The sequence below is a fragment of the Phodopus roborovskii genome, unplaced genomic scaffold, assembly GCF_943737965.1.
Source record: "Phodopus roborovskii unplaced genomic scaffold, PHOROB, whole genome shotgun sequence".
In the NCBI taxonomy this organism is placed as follows: domain Eukaryota; kingdom Metazoa; phylum Chordata; class Mammalia; order Rodentia; family Cricetidae; genus Phodopus; species Phodopus roborovskii.
Genome location: NW_026125327.1, coordinates 92,742 through 105,321, shown reverse-complemented (window position 1 = coordinate 105,321; position 12,580 = coordinate 92,742).

The following is a 12,580-nucleotide window of genomic DNA, read 5'->3' as shown; positions in this document are numbered from 1 at the left end:
GCAGGAGGAGGAGGAGGAGGAGAAGGAGAAGGAGAAGGAGAAGGAGAAGGAGAAGAAGGCCAGGCTTGATGATATAGGCATGAAGCCTCAGCAACTTTAGAGGCTAAAGCAGAATAGTAAGTTCAAGATCTGCCTGAGCCACAGACTCAAAGGCAGCTAGAAAGCAAAAGAGAGAGGGGCCCCCAGGTACTATCCCTCTCTGAAGAGCTATAAATAGTTGTTGGCTGGTGAGAGAGGGAAAGCCACTTTTGTGTGGGGGTGGGGTGGTTACTGATAGGTTGCTTATGACCCGGTGTATGGCTGGCTCCACATCCAGCCTCATACGGTCAACATTAATGGGATTTGGTAGCTCTTAATAATAATGACATGATGTTGGGAGTAAGATGGGTTGGTGGGTCCCAGGGAGAGTTGGAGGGATCCCAGGGTCCCAGGGAAAGTGGATAAGATCAAAATACATTGTATACATGTATGAAATTTCCAGAGAATAAATAAAAAATGAAAGTAAAAAGAGGGCTGGAGGTGTAGCTTAGATATAGCACTGACCTAATATGCATGAGGCCCTAGGTTCAATCCCAATTCTATAAAAAAGACAGAGAGAAAGAGAGAGGAAGAAGAAAAGGAAGGAGAGAGAGACAAAGAGGAAAACAAGGAAAAGAAGAGCGACGCTTACTCTGTTGCACATCCTGTTCCCAAGCTCAGGGCACATTGGCCTCCAGTGTGGGAGGACAAGAAGGGAGAGGCCCTCAGCAGCAGCTGCCTGACACAGGGCCAGACACAGTTGGGTCCTTGACTTCAGGCTGCTTTCTTTCTCTGGGTTTCAAGACCAAAGGGTAGGGGAGACATCTGGAGGCAAGTTTCCCCCTGTTAGGGCCAGGTGGCTTTGGCAAAGGGGAAGTAAAGCTAACAATGTGAACGGTAAGAGCAACAAAGGGCCTAGGGCAGAGGTCCATCCCCCTCCCTACTGTCTGAGAATTGCCATTACCCTCATGTTACAGGTGAGGTTATGAAGACAAGTGGCAGCGCAGGGGTTGAGATGGATCTGTCTGACCACTCTCTTGCTATACACCAGGGCATCTGGATGGAAGGGGCATGATGGGGCCTCCTGGAGGTGGCAGAATAGCCGAATTCTGATGGGTATGCCTGACACTTGTCCAGCCTTCTGGGGATTGTGGCACCTCAGGTTTGGCACTGTGAAGGACTTGGAAAATTGGAGCTGGTTTTATAATTATCCCAAAGCTGCCAAGAAAGCTCACTCCACAAGTCCTTTCTCTTAATTAATTTTTCAAATTTAAAACTATTTTAAAACCCAATGTGACCTCTTTATATTATAATCACAGCCTAAAATCTGACCCTTTTATATTCAAATGGGATGGCCCAGCTGGATCCCAAATGTCTCCAGCAAATCTGGCCTCCAGGGGCCTATTACTGGGTCTGACTCTTCATTCAGAACAAGATCCTTGGTGCATTTCAAGGATACAAGACAAGATAGGTTCTGTTTGCTCACAAGACTCAGAGAAGCCTTCCCTGGATAGTCAGGGGTGGGCCTCCGAGACATAGACCCATGTAGTGCACAGGCATTATTGAATCTGTGTCCTGGCTAGGGCCATGCCCCCCCCCCCCAAATACCTCATAGAGGAACCAAGTCTGGAACCCCAAAACAGGTATATGGCCATGAAGCTAATATCTCCTGGAGCTCTTGTTTCTTCCAATTTCCAATGTCATGGTTGCTACTACAGCTGCTTCTGCAGAAAACTGGGAATATCCCCGATGGATTGAGCTAGCTGTGGACACCCACCCTCTAGGATGCTCCTGTCAGGTGAGATTACGAGGAACCTGACAAGAGTTGTTGTCTGAAAGGGGGACCACAGCTGGAGTTGATAGGTAGGGGATAAATAGCAGAGGCCCTTCGGTTGTTGCTGGAGTTGGCTGGAGACAGAGAGGAAGATCAGATAACAGTATCAGCCAAACCGGGACATCTTGGGGAACTTGTGACACCCATGGGTCTCAGCACCAACTCTGAGGCTGCCCTCAGACACAGAATGTACTACTGACTGTTGCAAGTCAGGGAGAAGGGGAGCAGGGTGATTCTGCACATAAAACATTCTGGCATTTGTTTCCTAGCCACAGCAGGGCGTAGGGAAGGCATTTATCTCTTTGGGGCACAAACCCTAGGGCAGACATTGTAGATCTTGTCATAACCTCTCTGAAGCCTGTTTCCTCCTCTGTAAAATTGAAATGAGACAATGTGAGCCACATCTGTAGCTTCAAATTTTCATATAACTATATGAAAATGTAAAGGGAAATAGTGCTTTAGTGCAGGAGACTGAACCTAGTCATTCAAGCATGCTAAGCACATGTCAAACAAGTAATTTTAATAATGAAGTTTAGAGTTGGGGTGTAGAAGTTTAGAGCAATTGTTCAGTTAACAAAGGCCCTGGGTTCAATGAGAATAAAAATATATTTTATTTTAACAAACTATAACTTAAACATACCCATTTTTATGTGTCATCAATACAAACTGTTACTGAGATATTTTACATTATTTTCTGTACTAACCTTTGGAATCCGGTGTGTTTCACACTTCTGGACATTCTCTATTTGAAGAAGCTGTACTTTAAGTGGCTGGCTTTAAGTGTGCTTTAAGTGGGGACTGTATTAGATGGTGCAGTCCTACACATGTCACTCATCACAGGGTTATCTGCTGGCACAGTTTCTGGGCCTGCAACCTGGCAAAGTGGTAGCAGGATGGGAATCAGACCTGCTCTGGAGTTTTGTCCCCTTCACAAGAGCAGCCTTTGTCATTTAGTGTCAAGCTGTCTCCTGTGCCAGGCCTGTCTCATCTAGGAAACCTCCATTCCCCTATTTTGCTCTAGCCCTGCTGGCCCTGCCTCTGGACCTGGCAGAATGTTTGCTTGTTCCCCAGTAAAGAGATCAAGGCTTGGCAAGGAGATGACTACAGGTGGTTGTTGGGGATTGGTGGGGTGGCAGTGTCCCCAAGAAAGATCCTGCCTGTGTTGAGAAAACTTGATCATTCTGGGGAGATTTCCTGGAGGAGGGGCCCAGAGCAAAGTAGCATCATTGCAAAGGGATGGAAGCCCGGTGGTGGGGAACACATAGCAAACAGAATAGTGAGAGCTCTTACCTACAATATGGATTCACTAAGAGAAGATCTGGGCAGGGTTGGATGGGGTGAGGGGTGGGGTGCTAGAGACTCGAAGGCTTTGGGGAGCTACTAATGCTCCCTTCTGGCTAAGGACCATGGGAGCCCCAGGAGTCCAAGAATTGCCAAGAAATGCTGGATTGAAAGGAAAGAGCCCTTCTCTAAGTTCTGGAAGGACTGGGCATCACTTGGCACCTAATTCACTATCTAAACAAAAAACTTTGGGGCAACCTTATAAGGTACCATCACTGACTCTTTACAGAGTGCCATTTCAACCTGTGGGATGGATTTCAAGTCTGGGCCTGGCAGTGAATTGAGTCTAAACCTCTCCAGCTGTACCTTGGGTGTTTTTGTTTTGAGGGCTGTGGGAGGGTGAGCAGGTGGTTACTTTCTCCCTTCTTTCTCCCTGCCACTCTTGTGGCAGGCATTGTGAGGATCACCTAGGGCCAGTGAGCCCCCGGGGTCCTCCCTGTCTTCTCCCTCAGTTTCTGCTCCAAACTACAAGTTCTTGGTGGTGCTGGGAATGAGTGGCTCTAGAGGGGCACCCTATCTCATCTCTGCTTATCAAAGCCCCCTGGGGGAAGTGGGGGATGAGACCTTTGCTACCAAGGCTGCTGAGTTCAGGAGTGGAGTTGGGGGTGTAATTTCTTCAGCCAGAGGAATCCTTGAGCATCGAACACCATTAGATAGAAATAAACACGGAGGCCACGACAGAACAAAACCTATTGAGGTGAGCCGGTAACAGACCTAGGATTAGACTCCTAGTCTAATTCTCTTCACTATCAGGAGGGTTTTCTGTTTCTGAAAGACTCATGTCCCCAAACACTTCCTACTTGCTTGCCATGGGGCCCAAAATCCTTCTGTCTGAGCTTCCTGGTTCACAGTGAAGACACAGGCTTTGGATGAATTTAAGTCCCCTTAGGAGCACACTAACACTTTCTCAGGGGATGGTTTTATCACCACCACTTCTGTGTGAATTGTTTTCTAGGCCTCAGTTTCCTCACCTTTTATTTTAATTTTAGGAGCCTTGGCTGGTTTGGAACTTGCTATGAAACAGGCTGGCCTCAGCTTGCATCTGCCTCCAGAGAGCTGGGATTAAAGACCATTCCAGACCCAGCTTCCCCACTTATAAAAGGTGTGGGGGTGGGGTGGGGGGAAGTTTGAAAAGTAGAAAAGCAGGAGAAGAGAAAATGGATTTCCTAGAGGTAGAAATAGATGCAGGACTGAACTAAAAGCAAAGGGCTTTGGGTCTTAGCTGTGAGTCACCCCTCTGGGCACCCCCAAACTGAAAGGAGACATGGTGCTGGTAAGTCAGCAGGCTCTCAGTCACTGGAAGAGCCCCTGCCTAGACCTCCAGACCTTTGCCCACTACTGAAGAGAATGCAGGGGCTGAATTTCCCACCAGCTTCCTGCAACTTGGGCTCAGAGCTAAATCTAATTCGTTTACGGAAAACAAAGACATAGTTCTGTTTTTCACATATCCAAGTTTGTGAACCCTGACCCATACAATAGTGAGGGCCGTACTTTCAGAGAAGCTAATGCCAGGAAATGATTTCTCCCCTGGAGATCGAAGCTCTAATGGTATTATTTTGGGCAGGAGCGGGTAAGATTAAAGAACATTTTGGGGGTGGCCAAACCTTTGGAGGTCTGGCCCCAGTGCTTAATTCAGAAGCCTGTGTGGTTTCTGGGGATGATTCAGAGGACCTAAAGGGGGCTCTGGTTCTGGGGGCAGAGTTACTCACATGTGTCCTTTGCCCTGGAGTGGGAGTTACTGGAGACCTCAACTCCAACCTAGCCACTTGAGATTAGCACCAACTGGCAGTTCCAGTAATTCGTGGGGGTCCAGGTCAGAGTATCAGCATCTAGTTTTTCAGGCTTAACAGCCTTCAAGGCTCCTGTCCAGAGCCTGGTACCCCTGAGGTCAGAGGTTATGCTGGGGAGATATGGAGAAGTGCTAGAAAGAAAACAAACTAAGCCAGAGGGAGCCTGAAGCAAAGACAAAAAAAAAAAAAAATCAGGTGTTTGTTCACAAGCAAGAGCTCTACCTGGCTCCCAGCTTTGGTAAGTCCTTGTGTGAGGGAAGCAGCCTAGAGATGGGCCCTCAGTATTTGCAGCTGTAAGACCTCACCATGCCAGGCCAGACAATGCTGGTTCTTCTCTTTACACTGATATTTGGGAAAACTGACATCATGACAGTTACGGAAATAGAGAAAGGCAAGGCCAGCACTTTGAACTCTGTAATCATGCCCTGTGCTCCCTGACAAAACTTGAAAAGATTTTAAAAAAATCTTTTAAATATAATTTCAGATTCACAGTACAGTTGAAATACTAATACAATAAATAGACCCACAGACTTGCCATCTAACCCTTTCCCTCCTCTGCCTTCTCTTTGTCATTCTCTTTCTTTTTCTCTTCTCTCTGTGTGTGAGTGTGAGCACACTTGCGTGCGTGCGTGTGTGTGTGTGTGTGTGTGTGTGTGCAAGTACTTACTGAGGCCAGAAGAAGTCACTGGATCCCCTAGAGCTGGAGTCCCAAGCAGTTGTGAGCCATCTGTGGTGTTTGGAATCAAATTTCAGTTTTCTGGAAGAGTAGCAGCACTCTTTGCCCCACTGCTCCCATAAACCTCTTTATCTATACATTTTTACGTGCAGGGTTCATCCCAAAGAACCATTGGTCTAGTTGGAGGCCCTGGTCTTTGCTACACCATCAACACTGAGCTCTCACTGGAACTCTTCCTGGACATTGTGTTGCTACCATGGGTCCACAGGACTGACCCCTTTCCCATGCTCCAGCAGATTGCAGATGGGGTGCGGGTAGATGTTGGGGTGAGTCAACACATAACCCTAGTTCTGGGCCTGGGTGGTTTCAGGATCGATCAGCCTGCCAGCTCTCCCCTGTCCTGTCCTCACCACCAGCATTGCCCTGGCTAGTTCACCCCTTGCAGTGATGAGCTAGGGACTGGACCAATTCTCCTGCCTCCACATCCTCAGTGTCCATTCTCCCACACCTCCACCAGCAGGTTCAGGTGTTGCCCAGGCAAGGTATAGGGGCCACTCTCTCTGTGACAAGCAGGGACAGCTCTCCGGCTCTTATGACCTCTCTAGCTCTTCTACCTGCCTCAGGCATTGATGGTTGTTAGGTCCAGGGACACACAAATAATGGGGGACAGACAACGGAAGTCTATGAGGCCAGAAGCAAACTTTATTCCAATATAGAAAAATATCACCATGGGGGCACCAAACGCTTACCAGTTAACTGGGACAACAGCCAGAGTTCAGGCTTCTGAAACTGTGGCAATGGGGGCCAATTTCAGTGTGGGTCAAAGAGCTTTTACAACCATGAGTTCAGACTCAAAGTCACATTACATTTTAGGTTACAGGATGTTAGGGTGTTAACTTAGGGTGTTTGTGGAAGCCTGTGGCTGACACAGCCACTTTCCTGTCCCTGAAAGAATGCAAGGTAGAGAGTAGGGTCACATAGGACAGTTAAAAATTAAGGGAATGCAGCACAGAGGATCCCATAGAGGCGATAGCTAGAAGCCAACCTTTGTCAGCTGTACCTGCATAGCTGGGAAGCTGGGAGGTGGGAGACAGTTGTTAAAAGTTTACCTCTGTACACAGTGGCTGCCAGGATGTCTGCTCTTAAGGCAGAAAGTGGTTGTTAAAGGTTAACAGTGGCTGCCAGCTTTTTTTCCCCAAATGTGTTTGGGCTTAGAATTTTATATTTCGATATCTCTGGACCCTTCAATGGTGTGTGGGGGAGGCATCTCTCCAGTGCCCATGCTACCACATGACAATGAATGATGGGGACAGTTCTCCCAAGCTCACAACATCCGTGCTGGCTTGCCCACACCTCTGCCCACAGGTGCTGCCCAGGTGAGGTGTGGGTCCACCTTCCAGAAAGCAGCCTCTTCTTGTTTGCTTTGTTTTGCATTTTGAGACAGGGTTTTTCTGTGTAGCCTTGGCTGTCCTGGGACTTGAGCAGCAAGCACTCTTAACTGCTGAGCCATCCCTCCAATCCCCCTCTCTCTTTTATAATGTATCTACACACATAACACTTAATAGCACCTTGCTGGAAACCAAGTTTTCATCATATAAACTTTTGGAGGAACATTCTAGATCTAAAATATATTATTTTTGGGGGGCAAGGTGGCACATGCCTTTAATCCCAGCACTTGGGATGCAGAGGCAGGCGGATCTCTGTGTGTTTGAGGCCAGCATGGTATAGATAATGAGTTACAGGACCACTCAGGATATAGGAGATACTGTCTCACAAAAAACAAAACAAAACAAAACAAAACAAAAAAAAAAACCAAAAAACAAAATGTAGGTATGATGAGTAGTGTTAATTGCCAATTTGATAGACTCTAGAATACCTGTGGAAATCTTGAATATATAATTGTGGTGGGAAGATCTGTCCACTATGGATGGAACCATTTCTTGGCTGTATAAATAGAGAGAAAAACCCCTGAGCAGCAGTATGTGTTTATTGCTCTCTGCTTCTTGATGGTTGTGATATGGCCAGCTGCTTCAAGCTCCTGACATCACATCTTGACATCTCCCATCATGATGGACTGTGAACCAAAATAAAGCCTTTCTTCCCTTAGTTGCTTTTGTCAGGCTTTTATGATAGTAATGAGAAAAAAAGTAAGATAGTAACACTATCAGGGAAATGTTTCTGTGTTAATGTGCTTTGTCAATAGGTACATAATATTGGCTTGTTTCTCTACTAACATTATTAAATTTGCATTTATTTATTATTCATTCATTTATTCATTTATGGTGCTGGGGTTTGAACCCAGAGCCTCATACATACTTGGCAATATTTCCTCTCAGACCTTTCTAAATTTTTTACATTGTGTAAATTAAATTATACACAGAAAAAATACATAGCTCGATAAATACTACAAACTGAACAGACCTGTGTACCTACTCAGTCACCACTAAATGGGTGTCTCCTCAAAGAAACACCCTTCTGGTTTACAGCAGCACAAAGCACATTTGCCTGATTTTGAACTTCGGGTAAGTAAGAATGTTCACTTCAGAAACCTTAGTTTCTGGTTCTTTCACTTTTATGTCTGTAGGATGCTCAGAAACTATTTTAGAGTGCTCCAGGCTCCTGCTTGCTTATTTTTCTTTTTCCCTCGACAATTTCATACATGCACATAATGCATTTTGATACTGTTTGTTATAATATTGAATGAGGGGGCCGTGGCGGGTTCCATGGCAGGCAAGGGACAAACATGCCAGGCAGACAGAACTTAAGTGAGAAAGGGGGAAGGGAAAGAAGAGAAAGAGGGAGAAGAGAGACAGACACACACACACACACACACACACACACACACACAGAGAGAGAGAGAGAGAGAGAGAGAGAGAGAGAGAGAGAGAGAGAGAGAAAGAGACAGGAAAAGTCCTGTCTGCCCCTTCAGAGGAACTACGTTCGGAACCAGAGTGGAAGTTGGTAGAGTTCTTTTCATAAAGGCCCCTTGAACCTTCATACAGACTATGTAGTGACATAGCAGCCACAGAACCCTGGGCTAGCCAGGGGACTGCCTGAGTGCATGCTGCCAGCAGGCCATCATAACATAACATAACATAACATAACATAACATAACATAACATAAACACTGTTCACCCAAGACCCTCTCTGACCCCTTCACTCCTTCTGAACCCCTCCTTACCAGCAAATTCCCTTCCTACTTCCATGCCTTTTTTAAAAAATTACACTAAATTTAATTAGGGTTCCTTACATAAGCACAGGTGTGGAAGTAGACCAGTCTGGCCTCAAACTCACAGAGATCTGTCTGCCTCTGCCTCCTGAGTGCTAGGATTAAAGGTACCACTGTGCTTGGCACTAATACTTTCTTATATTAATAAATACATTGTCTTCCAGTAAGAGGCTAAGATGAAATAACAAGAAAGTATAATTTACCTACACATGTGATTTAAAAAAAATCAATCTAGTGTCTTATTTATAATAGGAAGAATAGTAATTTGTGACATATAGTATGATATTGTTTCTGGGGAGAGATAAGCGCATGTCTAGTCCTCCAACTAGGGTACAACAGACCAGAGAAAAGATTCCATTCAACTGAATTTGGTGAACCAATGAGTTTAATTGTATGAGCTAATTACTGGTAGCCATACCACCACAGAAAACCTCTGCTCCCCCCAGGGATGTGAGGCCTTATACAGGCTATCTTTTACTGTATCTCACTTTGTGAGCCCTCTCCCTTTCCACAAGCAAAACGGTTAATAGGTTCCTTTTTCTAAGGGCCTCACATGGATAGTAATGGCTACTCTGATTTCAAGAGGACAAAGGTCATGCCATACCTGGAGAACAGTGTTCCACAACCCAGACATTCAATTATGCAGCCATAATCAAAGCTGTATTTACATATACAAATCATGTGATTTTAATGTGGTGTGCATGGATATGTAAATGTGATGAGGTGATCTAATGTTTGTATTCATATTCAAGACTTCTGTAGCACAGCAGTCAACAAATATAGGAATGCGAATGATCCGGGGTAGTTGTCCTCAGCTTCAGATAACTCTGTAAAATTCCAAACACTGTTTTTTTATTGCTATAATAGATTCCCCAAGGCTGAGTAGTTTCTAAAGAAGAGATCTTTATTTTGGCTGACAGTTCTGACATCTGAAAAAAACCAAGTGAGTATCTACTCAACTCCTGGGGTGGGCCTTGTGTTGCTTCTATTCCTAGCAGAAACTGAAAAGACAGAAAGGTGTCTAAGAAGGCAATTGAAGCTACAGAGATGGCTCAGTGGTGAAGAGCTCATATTTCTCTCACAGAGAACCCAGTTCAAATCATAGCATGGACCATGCTCACAACTGCCTATAACTACAGCTCCAAGGGACCCAGTGGCTTCTTTTGAACTCCAAGGACATTTGCATTCACACATGCACAAACTAACATGTGATGCACACACACACACACACACACACACAATTTTAAAACAAAATACAGCCAGGCAGTGGTGGTGCATGGCTTTGATCCCAGCACTCGGGAGGCAGAAGCAGGCAGATCTCTGTGAGTTCAAGGCCAGCCTGGTCTACAAGAGCTAGTTTCAGGACAGCCTCCAAAACCACAGAGAAACCAAAACCAAAACAAAACAAAAAAAAAAAAAAAAAAAAAAAATAAGACAAAATACATGTTAAGAAAAGGAAAGCTGGGTTAGAGAGATGGCTCAGAGGTTGAGAGTACTAGCTCTTCTTCCAGAGGCTCACAACGATCTATAATGATATCTGGCGCCCTCTTATAACCTACAGGCAGAACACTGTACACATAATAAACAAGTCTTTAAAAAGAAAAGGAAAGCTAAAGAAGAGGAGGAGGTAGGAGAAGATGAAGAAAAAAAGATGACGATGATACTAGTATCAAAGAGAAGCGTGGCGTGGTGGCACACAACTTTAACCCTAATACCCAGGAGGCAGAGGCAGATATCTGTGATTTCAAAGCCAGCCTGGTCTATATAATGAGTTTCAACACATCCAGAACTACATAGTGAAACCCTGAACAAAACAAAACAAGATAAAATGTCTCAAAAAGAAAGGCTTGCTTTTGTAACAGCCTGTTCTGAGGTATAACTAAGTCCACCTAACTGGTACTATGATAATCTTACATTAAAGATGCATACCCACACCCTAATTTTCTTTTTGAGACAGGGTCTCATACAACCTAGGCTGGCCTTGAACTGAGTATGTAGCCAAGAATGATCTGAAATGTTTAATACTGCCAGTACCTCCAGGGTGCTTGGAATGCCATCCTGTACAGCCTGTGCACTGCTGGGACTCAAACCCAGGACTTTATGTTTATCAGGGAAGAACTCTACCAATGGAGCTACATCCCTAGCCCCTGAATTACATCTTAAAACTTCATCACTTCTCACAGGGTGTGGTGGCACACTTCTTTGCCCTCAGCACTTGGAGGCAGAAACAGGTGCCTGGGAGTCTGAGAGCTGCTTGACATATATTGTGAGTTCCAGGACTACACAGTGAGCCCTGCCTCAAAAAGAAACAAAGTTTCACCACACATCACCACCTTATCACAGGGGTTTGATAGGGCAAACCACATTCAAAGCCAAGGAACATTACACAGTCTCCTCTCACTGTACAGGGTAGTATTCTTGTAAATTTTGCTATCTGTGAAAACTGTGGAAAACTATTTTGTGTTCCCACATTAAGTGGCGTGAGTGTGTAGGCTTCAGTGCTCACAGGCTGATCAGTCACCCAACAGAACATTCAGGTGAGTCCTTTGAACACTGGGTAGCACCCACAAAGTCTCAGGGGACTCCAGCACTCCTGACTGCCCCAAATTCCACAGGTTTGACTAACAGCACCAGCCCCACTAGATTCTCCTAAACCCTCTAGGATGGAAGCATGTGTCCAGGGAGTGCAGGAAGTGCCCGGAGGCCTGGGCCTGGCCTGAATCAGAGGGGTCTGTGAGAGCCACTGAGGATGCAGCCTCCTTAGCGAGGTCCTGAGGGGGCAGATAGCTCAAAACTCTATGTGGACTTTGCTGCCCGCACACAGTATATTCCAGACTGTCTTCAGGACCTGCGCTCTTTGGGGTTCTGAATGTACAGTTCTTCCAGGCCATGTAGGAAATATATCCCCAGTGGACAGCGGGGTCCCATTATCTGTGGCCTCTGTGGGACCCTTCATGTAAAACCTTTACCTAAATAACACACCAAGAGGACTCAGGAGCCCTAACAAGTATAATTAAATATAAAATAATACCCAATGACAGGTAACAATAGGTAAGGTAAAACACCCCTGATGGCCCTCATGCTACATTTATTAAAAAATGTGAAAAATAAATTTTTTTAGGGGGGGGAGACAAGTTTTTTTAAAATACCTTTCTCTGGTGCCCCTGAGGACCTGATCTTTGTGATACACCAGTGACACAGCAGTGATCCATGGAGCCAGTCATTTAATCAGATTCAAGCCATTTTTAGTAAGTACTTTTTTTTTTTCTTTTTTTTGAGATGGGTCTCATATAGCTGACCTCAAACTTGCTATGTGGAAAAGACTAGCCATGAATTCCTTATTCTCTTCTTTCCACCTAGCAAGGGCTTGGATTACAGGTGTGTACCATGCTGCCCAGATTTTTTTTTTTTTCCCCTTGAAACAGGATTTCACTATGTAGCCCAGGCCAACTTGAAACTCTTCTGCCTTGCTCCCAAGATGAATGGCATGCATGTACCACCACACTCAGAGAGGGAAGCATGGCTCTCATTTGCAGATGTGGTACTGAAAGTTAGACTAGTTAAGATACTTGAGTTAGCTGGGGACAGGACCAGCCTATTTCAAAGCCAAGTGTGAGTCCAGGAGTTAAGCACCCCACCCCCAAATCACTTGCTCTGTTATTCCTGGTCAGTGTAATTTCTTAGTGCTAAGC